Source organism: Lissotriton helveticus, chromosome 7 (assembly GCF_964261635.1).
Source record: "Lissotriton helveticus chromosome 7, aLisHel1.1, whole genome shotgun sequence".
NCBI classification, from domain to species: Eukaryota; Metazoa; Chordata; class Amphibia; order Caudata; family Salamandridae; genus Lissotriton; species Lissotriton helveticus.
Window position 1 is genome coordinate 225,675,520 of NC_136068.1, and position 27,099 is coordinate 225,702,618.

Here is a 27,099-nt window from a genome sequence, read left to right on the forward strand (position 1 = left end):
AGGGGAGGGACCCTTCGAGCCAGGCAGAAGTGGTCTATCCCCAGAAGAACTGGAGGACAGGCGGGAGGCAAGGTAGTTAAAACTGGAAGGAGAATGAAAGGGGAGACAAAAGAATAGCCATGGAAGAGAGGAAAATGATCTTAGATCATGTGTGTGTTATCAAGAAGCTGGAGCTAAAGAGTAGGTCTAGCACAGATTTTGGCAGCAATACCTCAGTGCACTCAGATATAGTTGTACACATTCCCACGAATGTAGGAAGAGAGTACAAGAAGGGAGATATCATACAAAGGTGGATTTAGGCCTATGAGGCAGCCAATCAAATGAATGGGGTTCCTGAGAAGAATTGGGGAGCAGGATTGTGGAACCACTTTTCAGATGTGAGGAGGGACACCTTGTTACCACCAGATAAGGGGTACAACCTCACCTCCACTGACATGAAGGAGGCCCTTCTGACCAGGTATGGTCTTCCTCCTGACAAGTACAGGGAGGGATCAGTTTAGTTCCAGTAGGAAAAGTGATGCACACTCTTGGTTAAAATATGTAGATTCTTTTTGCAGATCATGGGATGGTTGGGTGAAGGGCAGTAATGTGACAGATTTCCAAGGGCTCTACAATCTGATTGCGGGGGAGCACTTGAATAGTCCATGTTTTGCAAAGCTGCTCCAGCACTTGACTGATAGTAAGTTGACTGACCCTAGGAAGCTTGCTATGGAGGCGGGCCACTGGGCAAGTACCAGGGTCCACAAGAAGGTGTATGGGGCAGACTCCATCAAAGGTGAGCAGGGTCCCCATCAGAAGAATGGGGATGACAAGGGTAAGGAGAAGGACTTCTCTAAAGGGCCCCAAACTTGTACCCAGGGTAAGAATTCCAGCCCCCTAGGAGGGAGAAAACCATTGGTCTCTTCAGGAAAGTCTGCAGAGACGGGACTCCACAAGTGCTTTACCTGTGACCAGATGGGTCCCATGAAGGGGGATCCCAAATGTCTCAAGAGGGGCACATCCATCCACAGGTGGGCAGTCCAAAGTGATGGTTAGTGTAATGCTTGGCAAGGAGGGATCCCCAGAGGAGGGTGGGGATCCCACAGAAATTACCCTTGTCTTACTAGGGTACAGTAAGATGGCCCAGGGAAGCCGGGCACCTGCAAACACTAAGAAGGACAGCACCTGTGTGGCCATTAATGGGCAAAGGGTAGAAGTGCTCAGAGATACAGGAAAGAGTGTGACAGCAGTCCGGTATCACCTGATATCTGAGGAGCATGTAGCCCCTGGTGCATTCTGCCAAGTAGTTGCTGTAGACAACTCAGAGCACCAATGTAAGGTGGTACAAGTTCCCTTTGAGTGGGGTGGGGTCTCAGGTACCTTGAGGGTTGTTGTGAGCCTTACCATACCTGTAGATTGCCTGCTAGGTAACGGCCTGTAGCAGACCTCGTGACAGGATATGGAGCTCAGGTACCACTTGGAGAAGCTTGGGTTGCCAGAGTGGGCATGTGTGACCACTTGGCCCATGGCAGTTAACAAGGATGATCAGAAGGACCTTGAGCCTGAAACAGTGACCCAGGTACCTGCCAAGAGAAAGGGCAAGGGGTGCAGGAAAGCAGCTCCTAAAATTCCCAAGGGCCTGGAAGAGGCTGACCTCGAGGGGGATGCCCTGGAACCTACAGGGGAACAAGTGGTGTGAACTGGTGGGCTTGTCTGAGCTGACCCATTGGCAGCAAGAAGGGGTCCCACCAGGGAAGACTTCTGCAGGGAGCAGAGACAATACCCTTCTGGAGGGTTTGCGGCAGCAGGCTGCAAACCAGGCAGCTTGTGATCAGTGTGGATCACACTGGATCTACTGGGAGAATGGCCTCCTATACAGAGAGCCTACGGATGTGTGCCTGGATTCACCATTGTGCAGGTGGTACCCCAGCACTTCAGGAACTTCCTGCTGGGTTTGGCTCATGACATGGCTTTGGCAGGGTTGTCACCACTTTTTTTGACCCCAAATGTGAAGGCAGTCTGACGCGCACTGTAGGTCTTGCCAAACATGCCAGGCAAGTGGTAAGAGTAGGAGTCAGAATAAGGCTCCTCTCCAGCCTCTTCTGGTTGTGGGCACCCCTTTCAAGGGGTGGGGATGGACATTGTGGGGTCTCTGAACCCCAAGACAGCCATGGGCAACAGGTACATCCTGATCTTGGTAGACCATGCCAACTGGTACCCAGAGGCTATCCCTTCCAGGACAACCATGGTGCCCGTGTAGCCCTTGCATTGGGGATCTTTTCCTTTGTGGGGTTCCACAGAAAGGTGGTATCTGACCGCGCTACCAATTTCATATCCATGTATAGGCCATATCTGTGGGAAGGGTGTGGTGTATCCTACTGGTTCACAACACCTTCCCACCCCCAAGGTATTGGGTTGGTGGAGAGATCAACCAAACTTTTAAGGGCATGATCAAGGGTCTGACTGAACCCATGAGGCAAAAGTGGGATGTCCTCTTACCATGCCTTCTCTTTGCTGACAGAGAGGTGTAGCAGAAGTCATTAGTTTCCAGTCCCTTTGAGTCACTGTATGGGCACCCTGTGAAGGGACCTCTCAGTCTGGTGAAAGAAGGCTGGAAGACAGCCCCCAGGAAATCTCCCAAGGATGTATTTAGCTACATGCTGGCCTTTAGAAACCAGACTGCGCACTTTAGGAGACTCGCTCATGCGAACCTAGAAGCCAGCCATGAAGAGATGAAACACTGGTATGGCCAGAATGCCATTCTGGAAGAGTTTCATCCTAGCCAGAAAGTGTGGGTCATGCCCCCAGTAGAGCCTTGTGCTTTTCAGGACAAGTGCACTGGGCCTTTTGAGGTGGTGGAGTGCAAGAGTGATGTCACCTACCTGGTGAACTTGCAGACTCCAAGGAACCCTTTGGGGGTTCTACATGTGAACCGCCTCAAACCTCACTTTGAGCTGTCTGAAGGAAGCGTTAAGAGGAGAGTGAACCTCTCCACGTCCTCTTGTCTGCCCAGGACCATGATGGATCAGGAGAAGGTGTGAACCTCTTCCCTACACTGACCCCCAGAGCAGTAGAGTAAGTGTCACCAGATGTTGTGACAGTTTGCTACCCTGTTCTCCCTGACCCGAGGTGTCGCCCACTGGTGTACCTATGATGTGGATACTGGGTACCGTCCTCCTGTAAAGCACAACATTTGCATGCTGACTGACAGGTTCAAAGCCAGGATCAAAGAAGAGGTTTTTAAGATGTTGGCGTTAGGGGCGATAGAGCCCTCGAGCAGTCCCTGGGCCAGCCCAAGGGTCTTGGTCCCAAAAGCTGCTACACCCGGTGCCACTCCTGAACTTCAGTTCTGCGTGAACTCCTGTGGGCTCAATGCTGTCACCAGGCCTGACGCGCACCCCATCCCCAGACCTGATGAGCTCATCGATCGGTTGGGAGCTACCAAGTTCCTCAGCATGCGTGCTATAATGTCTGGGTACTGGCAGATTGCCTTGACTGATTGGGAAAAGGAGAGGTCTGCATTCTCAACTCCAGAGGGGCACTAACAGGTATGGGGTACGCCCGTTGGGTTGAAAAATACCCTTGGCACCTTTCAGAGGTTGGTCATCCAGGTGTTGGCTGGCCTATGTGGATGACATTGCAGTGCTCATTTCCAGCTGGGAAGATCACTTGCATCACCTCTAAGAAGTGTTGAATGCTTTGCAGGAGGCAGGCTTCATATCAAGGCCAGTAAGGGCAAGTTAGAGCAGGGGTCTGTGGTGTACTTTTGCCACCAGGTAGTAAGGGGCCGGGTGGTGCCCACACAACCTAAGATTGACCGTATTCTGGCCTGGGAACCCCCCCAAGACCCAGACAGAGGTGAAAGCTTTTTAAGGTCCCACCAGTTACTATAGGAGATTTGTCAAGGGCTATGGTACCATTGTTGCCCCCTTGACTCAGCTGACTTCCAGGAAGCAGCCAAGGAAAGTGATCTGGACTGATGCCTGTCAGGCTCTTTTTGATGCTCTGAAGGCAGCCAGGGGCACGGCGCCTGTACTCAGGCACCCAATTTCTCCAAGGAATTTGCAGTGCAGACTGATGCATCAGAGTATTTTGTGGCATCGGTGTTCTCACAACGGAACAAATAGGGCCTAGACCAGCCTGTAGTCTTCCTTAGCAGTAGACTACTCCCCAGGAAACAGAGGTGGAGTGCAATTGAGCGTAAAGCTTTTGCTGTGGTCTGGGCACTAAAGAAGATAAGACCTTACTTGTTTTGGACTCACTTCCGAGTTCAGACAGACCACAGGCTCTCAGATGGTTAATGCAAATGAGGGGTGAGAACCCAAAACTTTGAGGTGGTCCATCTCCTTACAGGGAATGGACTTTACAGTGGAACACTGCCCTGGCACAGAACACACCAATGCTAATGGTTTGTCCAGGTTCTTCCACCTTGGTGAAGAGAACTCCCAGGTGGGTCGGTAGTTCTCCCTACTTTCAGCTGGAGGGGACATGTGTTAGACCTGACATCTTTTGGCGTGTTTCCTCTGTCTGTTTGCCTTCTGACCTCTTATTTTTTATGGTATGCTGGACTCTTTTTTTGCGGGTTTAGTGTCCCTGCGCACTTTTTCTCTGCTATTCAGTGCTAAAGTTCAACCAGGTGACTCATTACACGGCTGAATATACCTGGCTGCATTTAGAGTAGTGGGAGGAGTTGTCAAGTGCACCTGAATGGACTGATGTTGTCTTCTTTAAAGCTGTCTCCCCCTCTTGGAGTGAACCTGGCCTGAGTGGTTTATGTATGCCAGAGGAACTTTGTTTGTGCCAACCTCAAGGGAAAATGTGTTATAAATATTGAGGCATTGACCCCAGGACTTTATCACTCTTTGGTATTAAGGAACCTGCCAAGCCGAAGAGACGGAGAAGCTGTGAGGAGAGACTACCACTTTGCTGTGTGCTTTGCTGTTTGCCCTGCAGTGGCTGCTTCTGTCTTGGGCAATGTAAGGACTGACTTCTTTTTCTCAGAATCTCCCAGGGCTTGAGGTGAATAGGACACTTTACCTCACACACTTTTACTCCGTGTGCCATTACCCCACAGTTTTTACACTCCAAAATCTTTTACAACGCAGGGCTTTGCAACGCAATCCATTACAATGCATTCCCCATTAAAACGCAATTTACTATTCTAACTCCATCTGGGAGTTACTTTGGGGAACGCGTTGTACTAGCTTGCGGTGTAAAGCCCTGCATTGTAAAATATTTTGTGATGTAAAAAATGTGGTGTAATGGCACGTGGAGTAACTCATGCGGGGAGAAGGATGTTTCCCGCTTAAGGTAGAGCTTGCTCCCTATTCAAGAAATCTCAGAAACAGCAAAGACTTCACCTTCCTCTGGGTACTTGTATCTGGAACTGTGTATTTCAGCTGCCACTAAGGTAAAAAGCAATCCAGCGCCGTCAACAATGCAGCTGCTGGCTCTGTGACCTGAAGGCACCGCAGAGGTCACCGCCGCCCTGTAGTTTGGGGGCATAAGTTACATGACGCACTGGACCGTCCCTCACAGCAGCTGTGGCCCATCGATTCCAGCACCATTGACTCCAGATCATCCATTGACACCGATGCTCGCACCGTGACCTGTAGGCCCCACACACAGCATTACCCCATCTCGAACCACAATCATGGGTCTACTGACAACAGCGCTGTATCAACGATGACGATGCTACTTGTACCATGACCTGCCAGCACTGCGGCGAGCACTGCCACACTTCCCACAGCAGCCCTGGTCTTACTGATGCTGCTGGACGACAGTCACTGAGCCGCTGCCTCCACCGTGACCTGAAGGCACCGCATGCCACACACCTCCACTTCACATGGCAGCCTCGACGCCTGGCGATGCCGGCGCTCCTAACTTTAACAATATGGATTTCGACCTTCAACGCGTGTGACTTCGAGGTCCCGACTCCCTCCATTTCTAAAGGTACTGTATTGCGGGTCTTCCCAACACCGTTGCTGGTCTGCGACGCCGTGGTTGGCCTGAACCATTGGATTTGTTTGTTTACGCTGCCGTGATACGGGGCAATCAACTTCAAAGAACTGTATTTAAAGCCTATTTGTGCATTATGCGTATCTTGATAACTGTATGTTGGATTTTTATCATCTTGGTCTTGCTTTACACAGATAAATATTGGCTATTTTTCTAAAACTGGTGTGGTGTCCTTTTGTAGTGTTTTCACTGTATTACTGTGTGATATGTGTAAATGCTTTACACATTGCTTATGAAATAAGCCTCACTGCTCATGCCAACCTACCAAGGGAGTGAGCAGGAGTTATTTTAGAAGTGTAACTCCCTTACCATGACTAGGAAGAAGGGTCCCTACTTGGACAGGGTAACAACCTGCCAACTAGAGTTCCACATTTCTAACAGACCCTCCCTTTCCTCCCCTGCCTGCCGTCGCCTTCCATACCACTGAGTCTCTGGCCTTGGGGTTTGCCCATCCCTCTCCTGCCTCCAGAACACTTGCATCTTCCCACGCACTATGCGCCATTCTCTCCTGCTGCACGGAGTCCTACCTCAGTACTCCGCCTCCCTCCTCTTCACCTGCCCTCCTCACTTTTGCTCGTGGTGGTGAGCAAGCAAAAACCTCCACTGAGACTACATCTGAGGCTCTACGTGCAGAGCAGTCCCAGCAGCGATTCAGGCCACTCCCCGCCAGGCAGTCCTCATGCCCTGCCTCAAGCAGCAGACAGAGGGTCAAATCTACATTTGCCTACATTCCAGCACCAAAGAAGCACCCACGTAACTGCACTATGCACCAGAATCTGCCATAATAAATTATTTCAAAAAGGGGGTGGTGATGGACAGAGTATCTGAGTTAATCAGAACAATCCTACCCAGTCAACAGATCAGGGCTTGATCCATCACCGTTTTTTAGCTCACTGCACCATCCCAGTTCAGAACCTGGCTATATGCAAATTAGTCTGTCCCTGGCCCAGTGCATCATGGGAACAGGGCAGACCAAACTACCAAGCCAATTCTTCACTGGAAAGGAAACAAGCTTCCGGGGACCGGTTTCTGGCATTACAGCCGTCTTCGGCCCGGCTTGCTTGAATCCTGATGGTGCAATGAGCAAGGGACTCATGTCTGAGCATACCCTTCCACACTTATGGTGACCAAAATAATTTCAAAAAGGGGGTGGTGATGGACAGAGTATCTGAGTTAATCAGAACACTCCTACCCAGTCAACAGATCAGGGCTTGATCCATCACCGTTTTTTAGCTCACTGCACCATCCCAGTTCAGAACCTGGCTATATGCAAATTAGTCTGTCCCTGGCCCAGTGCATCATGGGAACAGGGTAGACCAAACTACCAAGCCAATTCTTCACTGGAAAGGAAACAAGCTTCCGGGGACCGGTTTCTGCCATTACAGCCGTCTTCGGCCCGGCTTGCTTGAATCCTGATGGTGCAATGAGCAAGGGACTCATGTCTGAGCATACCCTTCCACACTTATGGTGACCAAAATAATTTCAAAAAGGGGGTGGTGATGGACAGAGTATCTGAGTTAATCAGAACACTCCTACCCAGTCAACAGATCAGGGCTTGATCCATCACCGTTTTTTAGCTCACTGCACCATCCCAGTTCAGAACCTGGCTATATGCAAATTAGTCTGTCCCTGGCCCAGTGCATCATGGGAACAGGGCAGACCAAACTACCAAGCCAATTCTTCACTGGAAAGGAAACAAGCTTCCGGGGACCGGTTTCTGGCATTACAGCCGTCTTCGGCCCGGCTTGCTTGAATCCTGATGGTGCAATGAGCAAGGGACTCATGTCTGAGCATACCCTTCCACACTCATGGTGACCAAAATAATTTCAAAAAGGGGGTGGTGATGGACAGAGTATCTGAGTTAATCAGAACACTCCTACCCAGTCAACAGATCAGGGCTTGATACATCACCGTTTTTTAGCTCACTGCACCATCCCAGTTCAGAACCTGGCTATATGCAAATTAGTCTGTCCCTGGCCCAGTGCATCATGGGAACAGGGCAGACCAAACTACCAAGCCAATTCTTCACTGGAAAGGAAACAAGCTTCCGGGGACCGGTTTCTGGCATTACAGCCGTCTTCGGCCCGGCTTGCTTGAATCCTGATGGTGCAATGAGCAAGGGACTCATGTCTGAGCATACCCTTCCACACTCATGGTGACCAAAATAATTTCAAAAAGGGGGTGGTGATGGACAGAGTATCTGAGTTAATCAGAACACTCCTACCCGGTCAACAGATCAGGGCTTGATCCATCACCGTTTTTTAGCTCACTGCACCATCCCAGTTCAGAACCTGGCTATATGCAAATTAGTCTGTCCCTGGCCCAGTGCATCATGGGAACAGGGCAGACCAAACTACCAAGCCAATTCTTCACTGGAAAGGAAACAAGCTTCCGGGGACCGGTTTCTGGCATTACAGCCGTCTTCGGCCCGGCTTGCTTGAATCCTGATGGTGCAATGAGCAAGGGACTCATGTCTGAGCATACCCTTCCACACTCATGGTGACCAAAATAATTTCAAAAAGGGGGTGGTGATGGACAGAGTATCTGAGTTAATCATACCAGCCACTGTGTCACAAATACAACATCATAGGTGGTGGACAAAACCCTGCCTAATTCAACACCTGGCTCCACCCTCGCCTACTAAATTGTAGCTCTGGACTGTACCACCCCACTCAAAAAACCTATGCGGCACAGCTCCCTCTGGTCGCCTGCCCCAAAACCCACATTGTTTGCCCTCAATTTGTCTACTCCCAATCAGAGGCAAGCATGCTCTTCATTTCCACCCAAACAATGCAAATTAGTGTGAATCAGTAACTTGTTGAAAACAAATTGGTAATTTTGTATTATGCGCATTACATGAAATTCCTGAAATTACCCTATTAAACCACTGCGCTGATCATGGCAAACATTTACCAGAAGTGCAGAGGAACCACACAGATAATGAGAAATTGAAAATCTGCTGTTTGCGGAACTATTGTTTTTTGTGTTATTATTTTAGTGATAAATGTGTCCTCACTTCCAAAATGGACGGGTGGGTGTATTTCACACTAAAATATAACTGTCCTTATAAATGGATTTGCAAACAAAGACACTGAATAAAATTAATTTACATAGCGGTTATCTTGAAAAATCTTTCTTGGATCTGGTCCTCCGGAACCGCTTACCTAGGAATACTGAGGCAGATCCTGTTTAGGACCATTGATGCATGCTATTTCCTGGTCCATTTTTTAATGTGTAGGGCTGACATATTAATGTGTGTGTGACAATTGATGTTCGTTGCTGCCTGGGGTCATGGGCACTTGTAGTATGTAGCCCTGGCCAATGCTGGTAAGAGCGGTGGGGTGGTGGGGCCAGGTGGGGTGGTGGGGCTGGGTGGGGGGATTTCGACAAACAACAAGGGGAAATTAAATAAATAATTAATTTTCCCTCATCGTCTGTCAAAATCCCCCCCCACCCCCGCCCAGCCCCACCGCTCTTACCTGCACAGGCCAAGGCTGGTAACATGTTCACTTGCCCATCTCAACTTCAAGTCCACCTAAGAAAAAACTCACAGACTTGAAGGAGTGAGGGACTGGGCAATAAACACAGGTCACATATATCCTTTTCCATGCGTCGGAGGGCCGCTGACCGTCCGACGTCACGGTGGGCATGTGCAGAGGACGGCCGGTGGCCAGCCAAACTGCGCATGCGTCATTTTTTTCCACACCATGGCGGAATGTCCTCCGCAGCAAAGCGGCTAAACACCCATAGCCAATACGCCCCAGGACGGTTATGTTTTTGCCAGTACCCAGGATAAGAAAGCGGGTTACGCAATAGCACCATATTAAATGTGTAGAATACTTGTTTCATACGCCTGTGCCACAAAATCACTGCCTCAGATTCTAAAACAATGGGGAAGATTTACTGAGATTTCAAGCATTAAGCCCAGCTCCAAACGTGACTGCATTGCATTACATGAAATATATTAAAACAGCACCATAGCTTCTAATATGTGGCACTCTTTCTATCTTCCCTGCACCGCAAGATGGATTCCGCCATCCACATACCCCTGCACCATTCCAGCACAAAATACTATGCTTAGACGTAGTTGACCATTTTCCCCACCTTTGTATGCTTGCTGTACAGTGCAGCACATATACAAGGTTGGAAACGTTTTGAAAAACAAAACTTTTCTCAGACTTTACAGCAGTCTCAAGTAGAAGTTCATTTTTTGTGCAAAAATGTCTATTTTTTTTTAGCAGTTAGGGCTTTGAATCAAAATGCATGGTTAGTTGCAGGTGAATTCTGATGTACTAACGCCTGGTTCTCCCCATGACCCAAAGATGCTACTTTGCATTACTTTAGGGATTAGCGTAGGAAAGTCAATGCCAAAGCCACCCGGCGCAAGGTGCTAGTAAATCTGCCCCATAGTACCATAGACCTTCAATCTCAAAATAAAACACAGGTTAAAAAACTTACAGATGCTTTTAAATGATGAAAACACATCAATGTGCAGTGAGAACAAAAAGGTGGCTAGCTGTAGGTGAATTAGTAAAATAAATGAATTAATTGTTTATAAATGTTATGAACGTAAAACAACGCAACAAAATAATCTTGGCTATTTAGTCTGTGGTAAACATTATACATTTAAATTCAATTTCGAATTGCAATAATCTTTTAATTTAACAGAGCATGAAATGTCTATTACACCAAGTGGGAAGCACACACCCTGGCTCACATAACTGTATCCAAAAATATCATTATCGTTTCTCTCAAAAAACGGATTTTTTTAAGGGGGATCAACAATTCTGCTAAATTTCTGTCACATGTGAGATCTGCAATCCTCGGACCCCACAGCAGAGCTCGCAGGCAGGAGAGGAAGTCAAAGCCCAATTACTAGCCGAATTGTACATCACTGTTTAGAGCGTTTGGATGAAATGCAAACAGTTCACGAGCTAAACAAGTAATCTTTGACCCTGAGAAAGATAAGCATCTGAGGGAAAGCCGGAGTCTGCAAACAATTCACAGAGGCTGGACCAAGTCTGCGGAAAAAGAGGCTGATCATAGTTGTGTCAGAATATTGCTGGACATAAACATTGTGTCCTGAATATCGTTTAAAATTATTTTGCATTGGGTGTAGATTTTGCTTTCTTATATCAAATGGGGTGATATTTTTGTAGACAATATTTAGAACAAAAAAGTTATGTCAGATGACATTCTGACAGCAATATTCACCCCTGTTCAAAGAGGAATTTTTCCACCACTGTGCCTAGGGTTCACTGACATATTAATAAGGAATATGTTTTTTTAACTACTAAAATTTACATGGCGAAAATTGCAAAATCAGATTAAGGATTATTAATTAGTGTCATACACATACACCGAGCAGTGGACCAATTGACCTAAGGTAAGCACCAACCCAAAGAAATATATATATATATATATAGACCAGTTTATCTCATGAATCAAAAAAGTATTAGTTCCGTATGCCAGCTCCAAAGGTGCCCCCTGCCCAAGGGAACCTCTTTTATCAACAGAGTAAATTATATATATTCCAAAATTTGGTCCAGCACCACTTTCAAAACATATATGGTCAGGTCATGTCATATAGAGTCCTGAATCGTGGTTCTTGCTTAAGTTCTTTTAATTTTCTTAAAGTTTGGTGCCACGTTGATTTCCGGCCGTAATCCCGCCAGCGGATTGGCATTTGGGTGTACAGGGCCCACTGACAGGGTACCCGATATCTGGGCTGAATAGTTGGATTTTGATTACCACATCATCAAGCTTACTTTGGAGCATATGGACTGTTTATTTTGCAGACATTATATATGTCAATTGTTTTTTAAAAACTGGTGAATACCAAATTTGACAACTAAGAACAATACAAAAATGTATGTATTATTTATCCACTACCCAGACGAAACGATTTATTGTACACCATCTAGATGCAAATGGATTTGGAATAACACAGGAATGCCCTGAAGAAGTTCTGCTTTAGAGAACGAAACGCGTTGGCTGTGGCACAAAACTTTAAGAAAATGAAAAGAACTTAAGCAAGAACCACGATTCTTCATTTCTGATGAGGACTCTATATGACATGACCTGACCATATATGTTTTGAAAGTGGTGCTGGACCAAATTTTGAAATAATTATTAATTAGCGTGGCAGGCACAAAAATTGCAAAAATAAGCAATGAAGTTCTTTAAAACAAAAAAGATCCACGGCTGCAGTATACAACAATGAGTACATTTTCAGATCGATGTCACAAGAAAGCACCAATTATGAGGCAGTGAACTGGAGGAGTAAGGAGCGTTTAGTAGAGGCCTTCCTATTGAAGCTTAAAAATTGTGCATTATAATATTGTGTACAGAAATACTATCCAACCTCAATATTGTGTTCAAAATAAAATGTCCAAAAATATTGTCTCATTTGGTGCAGGGCCAGACTGGCCGTAGCCGGCACGAGTGTCTCCACGGTGGGCCACCTGGGTTGGGGCTAGTTTTCAACCACTAGGGGGCCGTTTTTGTTACCGGGGGCCAGTTTTGCAGCATAGCTGCAATATCGGCCTTCTGCAACAATAGTGGCGTCGGTGAGACGTGAGTGGTGCTTCCAACTTTCACCACCCTCCCAAGGGCCAGCCGAGCCGTTTGGCAGGGCCGGTTTCGATTCCTGTCCAGCTGTGATTTGGTGCAGGTTTCCTATTTTTAACTCCAAGAGGGCAATATAATTGTAGATAATATTTAGGACCAGTGGAGCTCGAACAATTATTAGAGTCTCAAATCATACGGATTGTGAACGAGCCAAGCATCATACAAAAAACACAAGCGTAGCAAATGAGCCACGCCCATTCAACAGGAGAGTGGTGTGGGTGTGGTATGGAGCTGGAGGTGCTTTTTGGAGCACTGGTGAGGTAAATCACTGTCATTTATAGACAGCAAATTTTCTGTTGAAATGGCTACTAAATTAGCATAGACATGCAGTTTTACTTGTAAAAATATGTACTGCAAGAACAGATATGTGTTCAGTGAATATTTATCACTTGAGCATCACCAACTAAAGTGTCTTGATTTATTTTTCTCCTATTAAAATCTTTGTTATCAACTCACTTCAGAATTACAAACAAGTTCTTCACTGGTGCTTTCCTAATTGCTGATATAATTTGAAATATGTGTATAGTTGATTTCCCAATATTTAAAGGTTGTGTATTAGAAACAACTGACATGCTGCAGCCTTTCCTTTCCTCCCTGTACCCCAGCAAGATTGTCAACTAGGTCACTTTTACAAAATCCTCTCACTTTGCAGTCGGAGAAATAAAGTACACTCCAGTTTCCAACTAAGAGATAGCCTGATATTGAACATTGGTCTTTGAACGTGCAACAAACGTGAGAGAATACACGCACATGTAAATGCATCCTTATTTCTTATTCACCTTCTGAACTCCAGCATAATTATATCTGGGGGTGCTACAGCACCCCTACGTCCAGCACCTATGTTTAGGACTAGATACTCTAAGATATTCTATCTAAGATGACATTCTCATAACAATATTCTACTACACCATCTTGTAAGGCTATACGAAGAGGATGTCTACTGCGTTCAGATGGAGGAATGAGACTGAAGACCTTTCTAAGATCATGGAGCCTGCAACCCCTTGAAATATCCTTTTATTATCAAAAGTAGAAGCTACTTTGTCATTATGATCCAGTTCCACATTAAGGGGCCCATTAGGATGTCGGGCGGATCGCCACTGCCATGCAGGCGGCGGCCATCCGCCCGACATCCTTTGCCGCCGCCACCCATTCTCCCCTGCCATATTAGTATGGCGGGGGGACCGCGGTGGACGGAAAGACCGTCTGCCGCTTTTCCACCCCGGTCACGCCGCTTTTCCGCCCCGGTCGCCTTGCGCCGGGGCGGAAAATGTTTAATATGGTGGCGGTGTCTTTTAGACACCGCCAGCCATATTATGATGGGCTTTGGGGAATGCTGCCACGGAAAGGCATGCGGAGACTCCCTGTGGGGGCCCGTTGCAGGCCCCCTGGGACTCCGGACGGGGTGGGGGTGCACCGCATTTCAAAGTGCAACATGGCAGGCACTGCGCGGTGCCTGTCATGTTGTGCTTTGAAATGAACAACGTGCATTTTTACCATTGCGGCGGGCGGCGCTTTCAGCACCGCCCGCCACAATGGTAAAAATATAGGCTGCGCCCACCAGTGTGGCGGGCGCATCCTAATGGCCAAGGCGGGACCGCCGCTCCAATGTCCCGTTTTGCTCGGTGATGGCGGGCGGGCAAAGTCCGCCCGCCATCCTAATGGACCCCTAAGTATCTTCTCTTCCTCAATTATTGGGTTCAGGCTCTATCTGATCACGCATTTAGCAATATATAGAATAAATGCGGAATTATTATAATGGGATACGAATATGCAGCTGGTAAAAGCTTGCTATCAAGTATTTTTCACAGTTTAATGTAAGTGGTTTAGAATGTAGACGTAAAAGAGCATGTGGATTTTGCATCGCCTGTAGCAAACACCAGCAGACCATTAAAGCACTTAGGATGTCTTCTGATGTCATGTGAGTCACCAGCGAAAGGAAGTTCAGAAGAAAGAAGTCCAATCAACTAATCATCCCTTCAGTTAAGTGTGCAAGTGGTAGTTGTTAAAGAATGCTACTCTTGCTACTGTGGCATGAGGTCTTGTGACGTCAGAACATAATTCTTCTTAAAAGTTATAGCATTTCAATTATTAAGTTTACATTTTTATAGCGTGCTCCAGTGACAAAGTACTGAACAGAGCAGTATGAAAAACTCAGAGTAGATCTTGTGATATTGTTTTCATACGTATGGCAGGGAACAGGTGATGCCACAACTACACAAATAAAGACAAAGTTTGAATAAATAAATGAATGAAGCCAATTTGAGAGAGACAAATAACTAGGTCTCAAGTTATTTTCTAAAACAAATGATTATGTTGAGTCCACACAGAGCCAACTATAGTGATGACCTTTTATTAGTAGTCGAGACGTTGGGGCCAACATATCCAATCTCCTTGGCAGAACAAGTAACTGACAACAGTAGAACATTAACAGGTTTCTGGCGGTAACAGTGTACATTCTATACAAATAAACAAGTAAGTACCCTCGTGCCCCAACACATTCAAGAATAAACACAACAGAATGGCTCGTGATCTCAAAGACTATGGTAGTGAATTCCAACTTCTCGAGTTGCAATAATAAAATGGTCTTCCTCTGCAACAACATGCCTTTTGAATATTTGAGACCCGAAATAAAGTAGCATTTGATGAGCAACGCTGGCAATGAGAGTCATATCATATACCATTAAGCCATGCTGAAGAAAATGCCTATCACTGTAAATAACTCCATGACAAACACAAGCTAGGTGAAAATAATGCTGTTTCCGGTTCATGATCAATTAGGTTTCAGACAGTGTTTAGTGACAGTTCCTGACTGTGTGTTTGGACCCAGTTTCTAACAGTATTGGTATGCAACTTTGCTGAGTTTGAAGATGTTAGGATACATTTCGAAAGGCTCATTTAAACAGAATTGCTGTAGTCCAAATGAGAGAAACTATATCTTGGATCACAGTATAATAGCTATCAAATGCAAGGAGTGGAAACAAATCTTCCTAAGGATTTTGTGTTTAGAAAAGCAAAGCAGTTGAAAGTACTTTGGCAGCCAGCCTGGGGCTGGATGGACAGTATTGTATCCATAATGAGACCTGTTTTTCGGAGTTTGGTGACACAATCAATAGGAGTACCCATAGCGGGAGGCCACCAAGCATGGGGTCAGAGAAAGATGGACCCACCAAAATAAAGGCCTCAGTTTTAACACAGTTCAATTTAAGGGAGGTACTGGATATCTATTGAGATACAGATTTTAGGCACAAACCAAGCTGGGGCTGTGTTAAAGAAGAATCAAGATCCGTGCGAATGATCATTTGGGTATCAACTGCACAGCAGAAAAGGTTGAAGCAAAGCTAAAGCAAAAATAATGAAGAAGAGAAGTGAAAGGAAAGACATCAGCATCAAAGAGTGTGGGACTCATAAAAAATACCACCCATGTCAGGTCACTGTCATCCACCCCATCTTCTTATAAACAATGCAGTAGGATGGCGTTGAGAGAAAATGTATAAATCAGGAGAGGTCCAAGAGTTTCAACGCTGCACCAACTCCAGGATCCATAATCGTGCAGAGACCGAACAATACAGCAACAATAACATATTTAGTGTCATCACATGAGCAAATTCTTGCTTGGGAGAAATCAACAAAGAATGCAACTAGTAATGCAACAATAAATGCATTTGAGGAGTATGACTTGATGCTTCTTCAACAGTGGGTGAGGTAACACCAAATTGCATTCTTTGAGAACAGTGGCTGTGGTTACAGATTGGTTACAGAGTTGGGTTAGAACTTAAACAATGGTAGCTGCTCCGTCTGTATAATTCTTAGTTGAGAGTGCTCTAAAAGTAATGCGGATTTTATTACCAAAAGGCAAGAAAGAAGCGAGTCTCTTATATGTTACTATCTTACTATAGTAACACAATCAGGATATTGACTTAAGAGGGGAGGGCTTGGGAAATAATCTCTTACTTTCCTCAGTTTAGTCTATACAGAACATGGATAAATTGTCGTAAAGATCATGCAAGGCCAAATTTACAGAACAATTTCATTTGGCGCTAGTGAGATAATTTACCATTTTGAAAACTTTCAGTGGGAGCATTTTAGTGCTCTGGAAATAAGAAAGGTAGAATTCTGATCTGGCTGTACAAATTGATAATCACACATGTTTAGGCCCCACCTACAGAAAGCTGTGGCTGTTTTTTTTTAATGACCCTTTGTGTGCAATACCAATACTAAGAGTGATCTCTGGGCCTGCCCACTACTTATAATTAGTGTACTTTCTTGTCCTACTCATGTGCTTGCTTCTTTTTTAGTTGTTTTCCTTCCTGTTTTTAGGTCTTGCCTAGGCAGTGCACGTGCTGGCTCTTTGAGACATGCTTTATCTACTCTGTGGACTTACAGCCCACCCTTTGCTTTTGGTAGGTAACTTTATAAGTCCCTCCTGTTCATGTGTTGCTACTGCCCACAGAGCATGGCCTTCTTACTTGTATCCTTTCTGCATGTGTGTTTGTTCGTGCACGCTGTTTTTGGGAGGGGGGGGTTCTGTTCGTGTTATATGCCATCCCTGCTTATTTTTAAGTGGGGAGGTGAAGTTTGCTGGCGCTTCGCACGTAACTCCTGCTAGTCATTTCTGCAGGGAAAAAACCTTGTCAGAAAGCTACATGGTGAGGTGAACTATGAGATAAATAGAATATTACAGCAGCTGCATAAAGACTAATAATTGGGATTTATATGAGTATTGCTAAAATGCACTTTCCTTGTGACACTATTTGACCCTCAGCGTTGTACTTCTATAAATATCTGAGGAACTTCCTTTATGAGTCAGCACAAATTTGAAATGCTTTCAATATATCTCACTGATTTGAAATAAAGAGTGGACACATTTAAGGATGAAATAATAAAACAAAGCGCTTCAAAGAACCCCTTAGCACTCCATGCAGAGGTGCCAGCAGTAGGCAGCAGCAAACGGCAATTTAAGAGGCCTTTGGCCTTCCAATGTTGAAACATGTCAAGTTTCATTAGGCGATGGTGGCGGCTCCCTTCCACATCTTGCGGTAAAAAAGCGGGATTTGCCTTTCGAGATGCGCCTCTCTAAGGTTAAAAAAGTCTGCCTCTTGAAGCCGAAGTTTGCTTTCCACACTTTCGAGCATGACAGGCATTAAGTAATGTGCCTCAAATGTCAATTGCACATGCGTAGCCTACATCATTTGATGACTTCAATGGTAACTGATACTCTTTCCCCTACAGAATTGTGTGGATAAAGATACGATTCTCACATTTATTAGTCGGTATAATTAATAAATCTTACCAAGTGGAAATCTTGATAATCCACTCAACTGAAAAAATTGGAGGTTCTAAAGACGTTTTCAAGCACAAGGCCACTGTGCTTGCCTGTGGAAGCCCTCGTTGGCCTATTGGAATGAGTTCAACTATCCCTGCTGTAAAATATGGCTAAAAAACATTGACAAAGCCAATAGATATTGCATAGGTGAGACCTAGTGGATTTTCCAATGGTTGTTGTAGATTGTTCCTCTCCTGGATTATAGCTTCTTTGCCATCCTAGTGAATCAATGACTTGTATACTTCCACACAGGGCTCGAGTCGGGGTACCACGTGGGTGGACGGCGTCCTCCCACTTATTTTACTGGGAGCTCGAGGGGAGGCAATGAGTCTGATGGTGCAAGCCACCTTTCGTGACGTCACTTCCTGTTGTGACATCAGCGCCCCCTCTCCTTTCTTTAGCACATGTGCCCTGCTTCCACATCTGACATTCAGAGAATAACATTTTTTGCTCTTTTTTCGTTTTATTTCTATTTCAGCCATTGCACTACCCATGATGCCCTTCAGCTCATCCTTTGTTTTCCCACCCATCCCCACCTCACTCATATTATTTTGAAGCCCCCAAGGCCCCTGTTGCATAAAGCACCTCCATGTTCCCCACTGCTCTCCTCCCCTCATGTTCTTTTTTTATTTTTGGAGGGTCCAGAGGCTGCTGTTTGCTCCTTTCTTGATAATGTGTGCCTTTTGTTTTTTAACCAACTGCTCAAAGATAGACCACAGTCATCTTGGATTGGTAATTTAAAAAAATTAAAAATGCAAACAACCTTATGCATGGTGACACATACATGTGTACGTATTATTATTACTCTGGGGACGACCACAAGCAAACGCACAAAGTCATGGATTTCAGCGATTGGAAGTTGAAGGAGAATTATTTCATTTATTTATTTATTTATTTATTTCAAAGGTTTTATATAGCGCTGCTGGACCCGAGAGTATCAGAGCGCTTTACAGGGAAGGTGCAAAACAAACAATGAGGTAGAATAAAATCAAGCAAGAAAGCGTTTCATTGTGGCAGAGAGTTCAGACATGGCTAATGCGGAGGAGAAGCATGGAAATAGAAATTTAAAATGTATATAAATAAAGATGGAAAGGGGAGAGAGCGAAGAGGAGTGAGGGTGAGAAAGAGTAGGAAGGAGTATATTGGAGGAGGAAAGGTAAAGTATAATAGGAGAGAGAGGAGTGACCAGGGATGTTATCGTAGTGCTAGGTTTCATGAGGATTCAAGAGTGTTTAGGATCATTGCAAGTAATTCTGTTTGCGTTCTGGTTGACTCATCTGTTGGAAAGGTATTGCAGTTGGAGACCAGATCCAGGAGCACTAGCAGTGGATGTGTTTAACCAGTATTGGTCAGAGAGGAATGGTTATGCTTTCCTCCCTTTTCTATGGCACAGAGAGTGTTGCTTCACGTGAGGAAGTCCAGGTGTCCGTTGATTTTAGTGACTCCGTTTTGGATGATGCAGGCTTAGGTTCCATTATTGATGGAGATGGTGGTGGAAGTACCTTATTTAATAAAATGTTGCAAGAATCTGGTCGGAGAAGCGGAAGGAGTAGGACATCTGTTAGTCGATGCATATCCTCCCAACTTGTAGTATAAAAAATATCAGGGGATTAAGAAGATTCATAGGCCTTTCGGGACAGCTTCAGAGTGGCTCGATAAATCCTGGGCTCCAGGAACATGAAAATGATATAAAAGCGCATGGAGTGCAGGGGTTCGTTTGAATCTTGTGGAAACAGATTAGATGATGATGGCAAAAAAAACGTGGATTTGTTTTGGAGAGGTTTTTTCGTACAGAACTGTGAATTATGATAGGTTTCGAGTTGCAGTGGGACATTCTTTAGTAAATGCAGTTTCAATTGGTAGAAGTACATTGATTTGTAAAGTTATGAAGGGGAATTCATTTAAGAGACAACCTTTGGCAATATGTGATTCAGTATGGATATCAATTTGCTTTTTAGGTTGTTTCAGAAATTGCCAGCGAGTAAATATATTGGTCTAAAAGTTTTAACTTGAAAGTTAACTACCTTATTATGTTTGATCTCTTTTAAAAGGGTTTTGGATGTGAAGGCTTTGGAAGTAAGTAAACAGTTTTATCAATCTAAAGAAGTGCTTTTTGAGGTTTGGAAAAGAACAAAGACAATGATAGAATCTGTCTTCTATCCAAGTTTTGATGGGAATCGAAAGTTATGTGTTGTGCACTGTCTAAGAGAGTACAAGTCATGAGTGAGTGAACCTAGGAGTCATGGAACGGATCAGCCATTGATTTCCTATGTGAAACCACATCGTGGAGTGCCAACGGTTACCATAGCAAGATGGGTGAAAGGAGTCATAAACAAGGCTGTAGTGAATTTGAAATGCATTTTGTAAGAAGTGTGATGGTTAGCAAAGCATTTATGTTTGAGGAAGATTGGAAGAAATTCTGAAAGTGGCTCACTGAAGTAATGCAGAGGTGCTCAGGAAATGTTATTTCAGACCAGTGGATCATGTTTCCAACAAGGTATTACAAACCTTTGAACATGCATAATACTAGCCTCCTGTCTTGCCATAAAATATTGATTCTCAGAGGTTTCACTGCATAGAAAATCGTGATTTAAAAAAAAGACTCGCTATTTTTGAGTCGCAATTAAGGAATTTGTAGGAATCTCTATTTTTTTAGCGATTCCTACACGCATAGGCTTTTGCGATTCCTTATTAGCGAATCCTTGTTTTTCGCTGATAAGGAATTGCAAATTAAATTTTTGATGCATTTACCAGTAGAATTACTTGGGCCACACTCATACTTGAACTGCTGCCAGGTCACAGCTCCACTCTTTCTCTCTTATTTCTTGCGTCGATCTTGCCCAGTGCTATTACGACTTCTATCTCTTACCTCCCATTGTTCCACCACAATTTCTGTTTCTATCACATTATACCATCCCTCTTTCTTTCACAATCTCTTCCTCTCCCATAGCTCTGCCTCAGTATCCTTCTAAACCCCACAGCTATTGTATTTCCTTTCTTTATAGTCTTCCTCTCACAACGACACCTACCTCAATCCTGAAACACCCATTCCCTTTGAAATCTTGTCTCTTATTCTCATACCTACGGTCCATGTTCCCTCCAACCACCACTTATCATTCTCTCACACCCTTGGCTCAGATCTTTCACAACACGTACTTTTCATTCACTCCACTGTATCTGACAGTTTTATTCTCTCCTCTATTTTCTCCAGGTTTCTTTGCACACCCGTTGCTCTCATTTCTTTTACTCTCTTTTTCCTAATTAGCCTATTTCATCCAAAACCATCAGTGTTTTTGTCTCACTGTTAATCCTACCTGTTCTACATTGACGTATATCCCTCCTAGTTTCCCTCCAACTCCACCTCATTCTCATCCTATTTCATCTTCACCAATATCTATGACCACTAATATCCTTATCCCTACAATTGACCTCTTAGCTACATTTGTAAGGGTTTCATTCTCTTCATATCACAGCAGTCAATTTCTCCTTCTTCTCTACTGCGCTCTTCTACCCCTGATTCGCTCTTGCCTCACCTGTACAATAAACAGTCTCACAAATTCATCTTCAAGATTCCATCTTCCTCTATCACAAGGTCCTCTCACAAAGCTACACACCAATCTTCCTCGTCTAAGTTTTTGTCTCAGTTCACTAAAGTTCCTATTTCTTCCCTAACTTGGGGCCAGATGTAGGAAAATCGTATTTACCGATTCATAAATACCGAATTTTACTGATTCGGTATTTATGAATCGGTAAATATGAAGGAGGGATATTTAGGAAGATTCGGTAATTGAATTACCGAATCTGTAAAAATCTGTATTTACCGAATCGGTAAATAATGATTCGGTATTGTCCATTGATTCCTATGGGCCTTGAAGCCCATAGGAATCAATGGGCAATACCGAATCGGTATTTACCGATTCGGTAAATACCGATTCCAGCAAGGGTGCAGGGGGTGTCACTTTGGCACCCTCTAGCACCCTGAATACAGGCATGTGTGCCATGTGGCACACAGACATGCCCTAAGGGCATGTCTGTCTGTCACATGGCATAGGTGTGCATGCACACATGTGCATCCACACCTGGATTCGGTATTTTACCACCCAATTGGATTGGGTGGTAAAATACCGAATCTGTAAGGCCTTTGGGACTCTGAAGAGTCCCACCTACATCTGCAAGTTACCGAATCGGTAAAAATGCCGATTCGGTATTTTACCGATTCGGTAAATTTACAGATTCGGTAAAATTGGCCCCCTACATGCCAATTCTTAAATGCCGGTCGGTAACGGACGAAATCGGCCGTTACCAACCGGTATTTGGGCTCCTACGTCTAAGCTCCCTTATTTTCATGCTTCGTACCAGCCCCTCGTGACTCCGTTGCTCCATTCCCATCTCTCCACTCACTATGCTGTGTCACTTTTCGCAGTCTCTTATATTCTTAGTCAACAGGCCTTGGATAGCTCCACCCCATTCTCCCTCCTTTCGATGTTTTCTATGTCTTGCCATCTCTTTGTTTGCTCAATGATTCCCCCTTTCTCTTTCTCTCCCTAACTTGTCAGTTTCTCTCTTCCGTTTCCTTTATTCTTTGTAACTTACATTTTATTAATGTATTTCCCTGCCTTTCGTTTCTTAATTTTTCTTCCACGTTTTCAATTCTTTGTTTTTTCTCTCTATTTTTCTCTTTTTATCTCGCTCTCTCTTTTGTGTTTTCCTCTACAAATTCCATGACTGCTTTGTTTCCTTCCTCTCCCAGCTCACCCTGTCTCATTGATTCTTTTTTCCCACACTTCTCTTTTGTCTCTCTTTTTCTTTTACTTCACTTTTCTCTCTTTCATTCTTCGCCTCCCGTTTGCTCTTTCTCATTCTCATTCTAATTTGCTCTCCTTGCTGCCTCTATTTTTTTTCTCTCTTATTTGCTTCTATTTCTCTTGTACAGAGTTGATCTTTTGCTCCCCTTCAATATCAGGCCAACCAGCCCTGACAGGTCAGCCTCTTTCAGGGGATATTAATACCTCTATGGCTGACTGAAGAAATCCAATTTGGGGGCTGCGGAATTGAGCTATATATCCAACATTTGTAAAAGGAGGTATAGACAGGAATAGGGGTGGTGGAAGATACGGAAAAACGACCTTCGCTCACATATACAACAGGTAATGCACATAAAGCAGCACTGCAGACTTCACACCTGCAGACAATTGTTACCGAACAGTGGGAGTGCATGACTTCCTCACACATCGTGTATTACACCACAGGCAGCAGCAATGCACTCTTCTTGACTCAAGTAGCTAGGGTCACAGGAATTATGTGATTGTGCAGCCGCCGAGTTTTCCACATAATTATAGATTTGCCGCACTTGCCACATAAACCATCTTCTCCTTCGTAATTTGCAGAGTTTAACAACAAAAATGTTTCTAGCCCAAACGATTACTAAAAACGCAGTGACAAAGGACGCATCTTTACAAAGATTGACGGGTCACTTTTTTGTAGCTTGTTGCTATATTTGGGGGTAAAACTGACACTAATGAGGTGCAACCTTAATGTCCATGGCACCCTTGCTATTCAACTGCCATGCAATTAAATCATATTTAATACCACAAAAGTATCCGTGTAACATTATTTTTGGGCAAAGAAGAGGCAGTGCACAGACAAAGAAGATAATCTAAAGATATTACGTCCCTAACCGAAGAATCCCTCGGACGCATGCCTCGTGCGCCATCGGGCCCAGGTCTCGCGGGCTTGTCCGTGACGTCTAATGAGCTCGTGCTTATTACAGCCGTGGAAAGTCGGCACCTGCTCTCACCTCTGTGGGCCTGGCTCCCAGCAGGCTACCTGCCTCCGCTCCCCCGCTTACCGACATATGGCCCCGTGCTTACAAGGCGGGAACAAAAAGCTGACATACTTTTCCTGATGTCTGAGGCCGGGCTACTGCACGGGCGACTGGTTTCATTAGCGCTGGATTATGGGAACAAAGTGAAGGGCTGGATTCCAATCAATGTCTTTTTTGGTGGGGGGCGGGAAGGGGCTGTAACCCATTTCAAGTGCAAAATCCGTGCCAGCAGGATGCCATCTGATCTTAGTTTTGGGAGGAGCCTCTTCGTATCCAGTTATATGCAGGACTAAAAACAATATAACATTTTTTTCAAAAAATTAAAACGTAAGGAACAGGAGAAGTAATTGTTTTCCTAAAGCAGCATCCATATTAGAAACAATAATAAAAAACAAATCGGGCATTCCTCTCTTTTGCCCAGCATTTATCTTGCCTTTGACTTTAGGTAAGTGCAAATCTATTCTGTTCATTAAATAACAACTGTTTTGTCTTATTTTGGTGCTAAATTGTGTTAAATCTTTTTTTAATTTAATTTGTAGATCTGTAATTTTACACTCATGTGAAGCAAGGAATATCATTTTATATTTTTAAAACTCTATACATGGCAACTATTCCGATTAAGGAAATAAGATAATGTTTTTTAACCTGCTAGTTATATTTTTTGTTGGCTGTTGGCTTTCTTCCACCTAGAACTTTCTCCCCTCTAATGCAAGTTAGTGGAAAAATTACAATTCCCCAATATTTCCAAACACTACATTAGCTACTACAGCAATATGCGTCGTGTAAGACTCTGGCTCAGTGTTGAAACATTCCACAATCACAAGGTTCTGAAGTCTACAAAAATGATATTCAAATTTTTCGGACCTAAAGTTTATATCGTGACAACAAACTGATGGCCCCAGGCATAGCAATTTAGCGGAAGTGAAGGGGTCTTTGAGAACAGCCAAGAGAGAGGATGCGCTTAAAAAACTGTGACAGTCATTCTCAGTGAGTGAGGCTTGAGGTGTGAGGTCCGTCTTTTTTGTGATATAATTTTTTATTAGTATTTCATGTACAAAAACAATGCATATAAAATATATAACAGTATACTAGTCCATATGTGAAATAAATAATACATTACATTAACTCATTTCAATATACTATGGAAAGGAAAATGTGTAGCATGTTAATTACACTGACTAATTATATAAACATTGCATTCGATAAAAGACACTATCTGTAGGTCAACACATTAGAAAGTAAAAAGGTAATAAATCATGACAAATATAGTAAAATCTAAATTATACAATAGAAAATTTAAATAAGATAAGAGAGCGATATGTATATATTATAAGAGAGGATAATATCATCAATCTAAGCAGAAAAAACTAAAACCATTATAATCTGAATATCATATTAACAATGTGATAGAAGAGGAAAACTGTAAACATAGCCAATAAAATAATTTCCTTGCAAGATATAAAAGATAGTATAAAAAATAGGAAAGATCTTTGAAATGGATAATAGAATAAGGTGTATAGGTATGTGGCATAGAAGTAGAAGAAGCACTATCTCTCACTGAAGCATCATCTAGTGTGAAGAAGGGGGCCCAAATTCGATTAAACAGATCCAACTGATTATTTACATTATATATAACTCTTTCATGGGAAGCAGTTTGTATCATTGTTGTAAACCAGGATTCTGGAGATGGTGGAGTTGGAGATTTCCATAATCTGAGTATGCAGATTTTGGTAGTTGCTAATGCAGTATGCAGAAGTCTACTCTGAGGTTTAGAAAGATATTGAAAGGATCTGAAATCATGTAATATAATTGTGGACGGTGAAAGCGGTAGTTTTAATGAAACAGTGTGACTTAATGTCCGGCCTATGTAATGCCAATAAGATTGAATCATGGGACATCCACATATAATATGCATGATATCGCAACCATAATTATTACATCTCCAGCAATTTGTATGTGGAAGTTATCCTGCCTTGTTCAACTTTACTGGGGACCAGTGCCAGTCATGGAGTAATTTGAATAAAGAAAATTTCAATCTGGATTCCCGGGCACCTTTACCTAAATTGAGTAATAAATCTATCCATTTTTGGTCACTGTAAGTGGTGGATAATCGAGATTACCATTTCTCCTTAAGATTATTAGTAGTGGATTGAGAGAATAAATGTGATGTGAATATTTTATATAAGCCTGACGTGACTCCTTTACATTTCCCCCAAGTAGATAAATACGATATTAGAGGTGAAATTTGTAAGGCAAAAGGAGGCAATCCAAAAAGTTTTTTAAGACAGGTTGTAAGCTGTAAATAATTTTGTTTCTGATGCAATGAAATTCCAAATTCCTCTACCAATGAATTAAATGGCTTAAGGTTACCATTGTGTAGAAGCTGTTCTAAGGTGATAATTCCAGCTGTTTTTCATTGAGACCAGAGAATAGGTTTACCCTTCATTCGTATACCTGTATTATTCCAAATTGGGGCTTTAACATGAATACGTGAGTTGGAACCTAAAATTCGATGTGCTCTTTGCCAAACCTTGCGCATTGCAGCCAATAAAGGGTTGCGAGGATCAAACCGACTGGAACCTGTCCCATACAAGGCCGATAATCCTGGATCAGCAGATAACAGATATCTCTCTATATGCACCCATTGTGGTGTACTAGATTCATCTGCCATTAGGTATGGGATTTGGGACAGTTGTAAAGCCATAAAGTAATGCTCTATGGAGGGAACACTCAATCCTCCTTTGGAATGATGTGCCTTGAGTTTATGTATCGCTAAACGAGGCTTCAAGGATCCCCAAAAGAAGGATTTAATTTTTGAGTCAATGAGGCGTAGTGTGGACAGAGGTATTGTAAGTGGAAGCATCCCAAGTGTGTAAAGAAAACGAGAAAGCGTGACCATTTTCACAGCTTGGAGTCTGCCCCATAATGATAAACCCAAAGATTTCCATTTGTCGAAGTCACGTTGCATTTGGGAAAATAAGGGACCTATTGTGAGGTCCGTCTTGTGGTTATGGTTTTAACATTGTCTTTTGTAACCTAATACTTATTTTATGTGGGTAAGCAAAAGTAGCTACAGTGTGCCAGGATAATGCTACTAAATCGTAATGGCCTATTAGTATGCCTGGAGGTGATGAATTAGATCTTGCCGGGTGGAATACTCCATCACAAACGTGACAGATATCTTGTCCAGTGTGTTATAGCTCATTATATCCTATGGCACTTGTAATACAGCAGACCGGATTGCTGTCTCAGTATCCTATCCGCTAATCTATAAATGAGGACCTAAATATCTTAATGAAAGGCAGCAAAGTCAGAATTAGAGGTT